The following is an 8,924-nucleotide window of genomic DNA, read 5'->3' on the forward strand; positions in this document are numbered from 1 at the left end:
TCTGCAAATTTAGACCGGGAACTCAGATATTTATCCTATTCTGTGGTAAGCCCCGCCCACCGGACCTGATGAAAAAGGTTGTTGGTTTCAACAGAAACTACACCTCTTTGTTTTCTATCAAACTAGCCTCTTGTTTACTATTAGTCCTTTAATGGGCTATTAGTCTCCCTTATGTCCTGGCTCACTTTCTCTCTCTTCCCTGAGTACCTGATTAACACCCGAATGCCCTGGGTGTTTACCTCTCCAGGGATTCAAGATTCCATTATAAACAACAGGAAGGTTGAATCTTAATCACCACTTCTACACCACAGTCCTAAGAGGTTTGAGAACAGGGCTGTGCATGACTAAAATGATTGCAATATACTATTTATTATAATAATATAATATACTTCCAATTGCTGCCACGGATCAGGGTTCCCTCAGAGTGGATTGCAATCAGGTCCATAATATCTGTATAGAGGGTGATGTCACTCCCAGGTGGAGCACATTCAATAGAGTAAAAACCTTTCCATAAATATTCGCTTTAACCAGTTCATATCTGCCATCTTTGTCTTTACATTCCAAAGCTTGTTAAAAATATATTTTGTTTGAGCAACTCCCCTCTTTTGTTTGCCTCTATATGATGAATAATACATTTTCAAATAACAACATTTGGTTAGCTTTTGATGATAAAGGAGGCTATTTGTAACTTTTTCGATGCCATTGGGTTGAATATATTTATTTTATTGTTATTAAGGTATTAATGATACGAAACACAACACATAAACATAATAACTGCATACACATGAATACAGACAAAAACATGCACGACCCAAGACCTGATAGTATAAAAGATCAAAAAATGGTGGGGGGGTCCCATCCCCTGAGTGTCTCCCAGCCTACTCCTGGTACCTCTTTAATAACAAGATACACTACCTCTCTAAACTACTACGCTCCCCCTGTGTATATTCATTTAGGTGAGTGCATGTAACTAGACACATATTGTATGTAAAAAACAGCCAACCATGTGTCAAATCCACAACTCAAATGTATACAGCATGTATGGATATAAATACAACCTTCAGTTGGTGACATTATGTGTGACAAGTAAATTATTGTTTTGTCAATATGAACTAACACAAGCAAAATGAAAAACAATTATTTAAAGTAATAGATTTTTTTTCTTCTGATTAGTATCATTCATTACCACAATAATAATACAATAAAGTCAAGAACAAATTCCTCACAGATTTTCTAAACATTTTCCAACAAATTTCATGTGGAGCGAAGAACACTTGTTTGCCTTTGTACTGGAGTTCTCCTCCATCTTTTGCAGCCTTCATGATGCTTTCCTTCACATTATGGTTAAGAAACCTCATTATCAGGCCTCCGTTTATTAGCTTCTTGTATTTGTTTGCCCAGGCGATGTGCTCTTCCTATTGTAAAAAAAAAACAATAAGTTACATTGATATAGCACTTTTCTACCTTCAAAGCCCTCAAAGTGCTTTACATCAAGGAACCAGTCTACCATTCACACACGGGTGTGCACAGACACTGGTTAAGTTTCTTGCCCAAGGACACAACAGCAGTAGGCGAGGCAGCTGCGATCGCACTGCCATCGGTCAGCTGTTTTAATAAACCCACTATTAAAGGACTTCAGAGCTTGTGCAAAACTCTACTGCCAGACCTTAAACAGGAACTCCCAGAATGTCCCACATCACTCCAGTTGTATCATCCCTTCACTGGCTCACCTGACCTCAGCCCTCAATGACCCCATGCATTTTGCGCAACAAGAGGGCCACCTGTTGTAAAGTTATATTCTTTATCGTTATATGCTTCCTTCCAATAGGGACGGACCAGGAGAGTACCCACCAGGCACCATGGTCAGCTTACTCACTAGGGGGCGGGCTTTCCGTAGCTGCGCTGATCTTGTTAGCCATGTTAGCTTCGTTACCTGTTTTCCACTGAGTCTGTAGTCCATCAGCTTTTACCGTTAAGCTCCCGAAGCATTACCTGTCTTGTGTTTTCCCTGTTTACTCATCTCATGCTCTTCGTTTCTAGGGGTTATGTGGGTGAAACTGATTTTTAAGGAAAATGTAGGCAGTACACCACAACTGGACGTCAATAATATACTTCTCTAATGCAGTCACTGAAGATTTAGTTAATATTACTTGAATTAAGAATATTTTATTTGAGCAAATTTGGACTTTAAAAGGACCTGGGACTGACATGAAATCCCTTTTGACGACAGCTTAGAAAAAGAACGGTATTGCATTGGCCATGAAGATTTTATGGATCTACGCTTCACCTACCCATGCAGTATGAATGTTACCCTAGCTTGTGTTGAGGAGTGAGAGAAATGAATGTAATTGACAATAAAGTGTTTATATCTTAGCATACCATTAATTTGTACTCATTCAGTTCCATTTCAATTGTTTTCTAAGTGTTAATTTTTCCATCTAAAAAATATGGCATTGGATATTTATGTGGACATTCTTTGTGCTCACAACAATATCCATTTAGTACAAACGGTATGTGGCATGTTTTTCATTATACAGTATTCCATTTTACCTCGCAGCAAGGTCCTGATATCTGCTCCATTTGTGCTCAGCGTGTGTTCTTGGTAACCATGGAGTCTTCCGTTGGTTTCCACTCTCAAACTGATGAAATAGTGCTAATAATAACGTAATTGGTCATTCAAAAATTGTGAAGTGTGAAACAGGTGACCTTTAATGTTTAACATGTGGTATATGTATTTCAATAATTCTGTTGTCATTTCAGGAAAAAGAAAATGTGAGTCCCCTCTAGACCAAAGTCTATCCAATTTACCATGTTCAAATTAAGTCAGAATGTCAGTTTTTCCATTTGTCTTATATCTCTTATTATGTCTAGTCTTTGATAATCGGTGTGGATTATCCATCTCTTTGTGCCTTCTGTCCTGCAACCAAAAGTAGGTATCAGTTTATTGTGTCCATGGCAGGAGTTTTGAAACTTAAAATCAAATGGGATGGCACTGTCAAAAACAGTCTGCAGAACCTTGTTTATTTCAGTCCAGAACCTTTGACCCTTCTGGCTGCCTTAATGCATTTTTCCAACAAAATTCCATCCAAACAAGTGATTTTGTGGTTCTCCACTGGGAAGAGGTGTCAAACTAATTTTGGGTTGTGGGCTCAAATTTGACGTTCAGAATAGGTTGTGGGCCAAAAAGAATGTAAAAGGGGGTGTGCGGTACCATGGCATGGTGAGTGCAGGAGCATATTTAGAATTAAAACAAATGAACAATGAAAGGTTTGAGAATCACTTACATAGACAGTCAATGGGGTGTCATGGGAACAATTTAGTCATTTTTTAATAAATCATTTAATTTTTAATTAATTATTATTCAATAAATTACAATATTTTGGGTGCTGAATACACATCTTCATTTGCTCCAGTGGGGAACATATAGCTTTTTGGATATGTTAACATGAGCTGTATAAGTTTTAGTTCTAATTTATTTTATTGAGCCATACTTGCTTGCTAATGACCAATCCCATCAGATCTTAGAAGCAAAGCAGAGCAGGACCTGGTTAGTATTTGGATGGGAAACCTCTGGAGCACCAGGTGCCACAGTGGGGCGCTAGAGGAAACTGTCATTGTGTCCTAAGGCATAAGTATTTGTGAGAATGGCTGCTGGTGGTGGTTGGACGGGCCAATGACAGCCTTGCTTCTGTCAGTCTGCCCCAGGACAGCTGTGACTACAATAGTGACTTACCACCACCACATGCGGAGTGAATGAATACTGCAATGTGACACTATTTGAGTGTCTAGAAAAGTGGTATGCATTATTATTATTATTTGTTTGAGCAACAAGTCAGTACAAAACATGTAATATACTGTATATTACTTCAATCTCAGTAACGTGTGTTACAAAGGAATAATGTCGCTCCTGCCCGTGCGCTCTGAATGAGTCAGAGAGATTTAAATACATCAATATCAAGTCATACAGCTTTAGGTTTTTTTCTGTATTATCAATCAATATAAAAGTTATCCATTAATTTTCTACTGCTTGTTCCCTTTCGGGGTCGCGGGTGACTGGAGCCTATCACAGTGACTTCGGGCCTTAGGCGGGGTACACCCTGGACAGTGGCCAACTCGTCGCAGGGTCAACACAGAGACATGGACATTACAGACAGTTCACTCTCACATTCATTCACTTGGGCCAATTTAGAGTTACCAATTTTGCCTAACACATCATGTGTTTGGACGGTGGGAGGAGCCGGAGAACCCGGAGAGAACCCACGGTAACACGGGGAGAACATGCAGACTCCACCCAGAGAGATCATGTGACGTTGGTCTGGTCCGGGAACCCATGATCTCCTTCTTGGGAGGCAAGAGCGCTAACCGCCTTTGCCACCGTGCACCCCTATTTAAATATAAAAGTTATAAACATTACAAATGTTCCTCCATGAAGAAAAATTAAATAACAGACCCAGAAGTCTTGTTAGGACGTTAGAAAGGGTACAATTCCTTCAATTTCATTTTTAGATTAAAAATAATTTTACAGGCCGAACTTTTTGAATGGAAGCCTCATTTTTGGGCTGTGAGGTTTCAGTATCATTACATGGAACGGCCCCTACTCAATCTGGGGGGCGGACAGAGACAGCTTTACCAGCTCATCTTTGTCCGTTCTTGTCTCCAGCCCGTTGTCTGATTAAGCCCATCCTCAATAAAATCCACTTGAATCTTTTGAACCGAGGATCCATGATTGGACAGAATGAACAACTCCTCGGAGGTCCAATGGAGAGCCAGCAAACATCAGCCAAAGACAAAGTTGGCCAACTATAGGGGCCATGTTTAGTTGTAATTGGTATAAGCCATTGTAATTCAATCCAAACGGCCTGGTCAAACTGGTGGTGCCCCTCAGAGCACGTGATGCATTGTGCATTATGTGCTGCACTGTGCCACCGAGCTTGATTTATAGTGTGAAATTGTGAAACTTGAGATTGGAAAATCTGTTGTTATCCAATTTTGGATTTCCCATTTAATCAAATCAAATGGCCAGCAGGTACACGGTCAGTGTGTGCCGTCCAACAAAGCTGAAGGCGGTCCAACAAATTATTGGAACGTGTGACCTATGTTTTTCTCTAGCGAGTTTTTTTTGAGTCAGGCATTTTATATCCTTACTGTGAATAAGCCTGCCTCTCCACATATCTGACCAGGTCTGACAAAGAAGTAATATCTCCATGGAGACAAGCAGGTTATGGGTCCTCCACCAGACAAGTCACATTTTGCACATTTAGCCTATAATTATATGAAGTGTATGTATAATCTAATACGTTTTACCAAAATGGTGCGACCTATTTTTGACTTGTAAACTTTAAATATGCTGTAATGGATTTGTCTCTTTTAGAATGTTATTTTGAGTGGTTCATAAGTGGCGTTTAAAATAGTAATAGTATCATAACGAGATGAGGATGAGGAGGAACTCTCTCCCTGGTTCAACATGAAAGTTAAATAGTTTCTGGCCATGTGGTTTGGATATCTGACAACATTTGCAAGATAAGGCAGTGTTTAAAGTTTGCCAGCGCAGTGTGGACCAAGATGGGTTCTGGGTTGGGATACGACCACCATGAGAGGTACCACCCAGCTGAGCAAAAGGAGTTTGAGAAAATAATCTGCAGGTAGCAGCAGCAGTGATGCGACAGTGTGCAGCGGTGCACCACTAAATCAGCAATCCAACAAGTCATGTTTTACTGCTTTTACGTCGTATGCTAAGCAATAAAAGACGGCAATAAAACTAAAACCAACACTATAGCTTACTGTATTGAAACAGACATGATGCCCATAAGTGTAGTTGAAAAAGTTGTCCGAGGGGTTGAGTGATCCAAGGTGCAGCTCTATGTGTACAGCTTCAGCGAGGTGAGATCGACAATTTGCTGAATGTCTTCCCTGCTCTTCTCCCCAATTTCACACAAGCTTATAGGCCATCTTTCTAGAAAATGACTGCATGTCATTAATAACAGATATCTTACTCCTGGGCAGAAAGGCTTCTAAAATGGCACTTCCTCACTTGCAGTGCATCTGGAATGTATCCACAGCACTTCACTTGTACCACATTTTGTTACGTTACAGCCGTATTTCAAAATTGATTAAATTCACTATCCGCCTCTCAAAAAATTATGTGCTTATGTATTGAAAAAGAAAAGAAGATTTTTTTTCTACTGATCCTCTTTGAGATGCTTCTACAACTGGATTAGAGTCCACCTGTGGTCAATTCATTTGATTTGGGGAAAAAAAACTGTTCTATAGAAGGTCCCACAGTTAACAGTGTCAGAGCACAAACAAAGACATGAAGTCCAAGTAATTGTCTGTAGACCTCTGAGACAGGAATGTATAAAGGCACATTTCTGGGGAAGGGTCAGAAACATGTCTGCAGCATTGAAGGATCCTCTGAGCACAGTGGCCTCCATCATCCATAATTGGAAATGGTTTGGATCCACCAAGACTCTTCCTAGAGCTGGGCCTGGACAAACTCTGCATGGGAGAAGGGCCTTAGTGAGGGAGGTGAACAAGAACTCGATCACATAAATCTCCACAGAAACACACTGCACTCCAGTGTGTTTCTGTGGAGATTTATGTGATAATACTTTATTGTCAGATCCAGGATCTGAAATGTGTCTTGCAATAAAACAGTGTCCCTGTCACAATGACATTACAGACCAACAGAACATGTAGGACATCGAACAAAAAACAAAGCTGTCTACTCCCATTAAGACATCAATGCTATTTGTGTATTTTGTAGCTGAATCCCCTGGTTTAGTTTGAGTTAGTTTGATGGACTTATGTTTGAAGAAGAGAGGAGAACCTTCTAGAACAGGGGTGGGCAAACTACGGCCCGCGGGCCACATCCGACCCGCCGGGCCTTTCAATCCAGCCCGCCAAGCTTGTCCAAGGTATATAAAAATATTTAATATAATATTTTTTAATATATATATATATATATTTTTTTTTTTTTTTTTTGCCCGTAGGCTTTATTAGACAGTAGATGGGAATGAGAAAGAAAGGAGGGGGAATGAGAGAGAAAGGAGGACATGCAGCAAATGTCGGCGTTGGGATTCAAACTACGATACTGCGGCTGGCCCTTCATTTTACCTTTCGCCTGTAATGCCCACATTTCCCCAATAGATGGCGAACTTTGACCTTTTTGGCGCCCTCTTCTTTTCTGATAAGCGTTTCGCATCGAGACTTTCTGTAAAAATGAGCTAATCAAGGAAAAGAAAAGTGGATAGTGACTGGCGAGTGTTAAATGCGGCGTGGACAACAAAATATTTTTTCATTGAAGTGCAATCAAAGGCTTATGCTTGATATAAAAAGAAAATATTGCAGTTTTCAAGGAGTACAATATCAGCCGTCACTTTGCTACGAAACATGCCAACTACGCTATCAATCAGTCAGCGCAAGAGTGGGCGGCTACGGCTCAGAGGTTGGCGGCTAATTTACCGACTCTCACATATAAGTTGCTCCAGAGCAGACCTGGGCAAACTGCGGCCTGCGGGCCACATACGGCCCAAAAGATTTTAGTTTCTATTTTTTTACCGTCTGTAACATTTGTCTGCACTTTATATATATATATATATATATATATATATATATATATATATGGCCCTCGGAGGAAAATAATTGCCCACCCCTGTTCTAGAAGAACACCCATCTCTGCAGCATTCCACCAATCAGGCCTGGAGAATGGCCCGACAGAATTCGTCACTCCTCAGTAACGTTCACATGACACCTGGAGTTTGAAAAAAGGCACGTACACCGCAACTTCGCAAGGCATTCCCAGTGCTCCGTTGAGTCTCATTGCTCTCTGAGGGGCCTTGTCTGCATTGGCGGCAGGTCCTGAATGCCCAATACTTCTCATTCATTAAGTCCAAATGCTCATAATTCCCGTTTCTCCAAGATACACTGGTCGAATCCGTGTTTTCATCATTTGAGTATGTATCCTTTAAAATGTAGCTAAAACAGTCTTTATCTATTCTCTTCATTGTTTTATACAAGCCTCCCCAGCACTGCCAAAGTTTAATTATTACAGGTGAGATTTTAAAGTCCGTGCTGAGTAGTTTGTTAATTCCACTTACCGGTGCTAAAATAGTCAACATGTCACTTAAATCGGCCTTGAAAACTGAGGTTAAAGAAGAGCAGTCTGGATCCCACATTACTAAACAACTTTGGACACATTTTAAATTTGCCTCTCCTGGAAAAAGTCCTTGAAAAAGTCATTTATCAACAGATTATTCAGTTCCTCCTAATTAGTGACTCCTTTGATGTCTTCCAGTCTGGTTTTAGATCGTATCACAGCACTGAGACGGCTCTCATTAAGGTGACAAATGACATCCGTCTGAGCACTGATGCTGGTAAGGCCTCTTTTTTTAATCTTGTTGGATCTCAGAGCTGCATTTGACACTGTCAATCAAGGGATCCTTCTACAGAGATTAGAAGACTGGGTGGGTATCACTTGCACTGCCCTAAATTGGTTGAAGTCCTACTTTGAAAACAGGAAATACTTTGTTGAGATTGGTGACTAAGTCTCTGACTGCATGGCCTTGACCTGTGGGGTGCCCCAAGGGTCATTCCTTGGACCCCTTCTGTTCAATCTGTACATGTTGCTGCTGTTGGGAGAGTTAATACAAAACAGTGGTGTGTCCTATCACAATGATGCAGACGACATTCCGATCTATGTTTCACTGTCGCAGGTGAATATGGACCAGTGGATTCACTCTGTCACTGCATCCAACAGCTCTGTGTGTGGAGGCAAAACAACTATCTCCAGCTGAACTCAGACAAGACTGAAATCATTGTCTTTGGCTCACAGAAACAAAGAGAAAGTGTTAGCGGTCACCTCCAGTCTCTCTCGCTAAAATCTGTAAACAAGGTAAGAGATTTAGAAGTAATAATGGACTCAGACC

Source organism: Eucyclogobius newberryi, unplaced genomic scaffold (assembly GCF_026437365.1).
Source record: "Eucyclogobius newberryi isolate DKJ021-1_F unplaced genomic scaffold, fEucNew1.0.hap1 SCAF_9, whole genome shotgun sequence".
Lineage (NCBI taxonomy): Eukaryota > Metazoa > Chordata > Actinopteri > Gobiiformes > Gobiidae > Eucyclogobius > Eucyclogobius newberryi.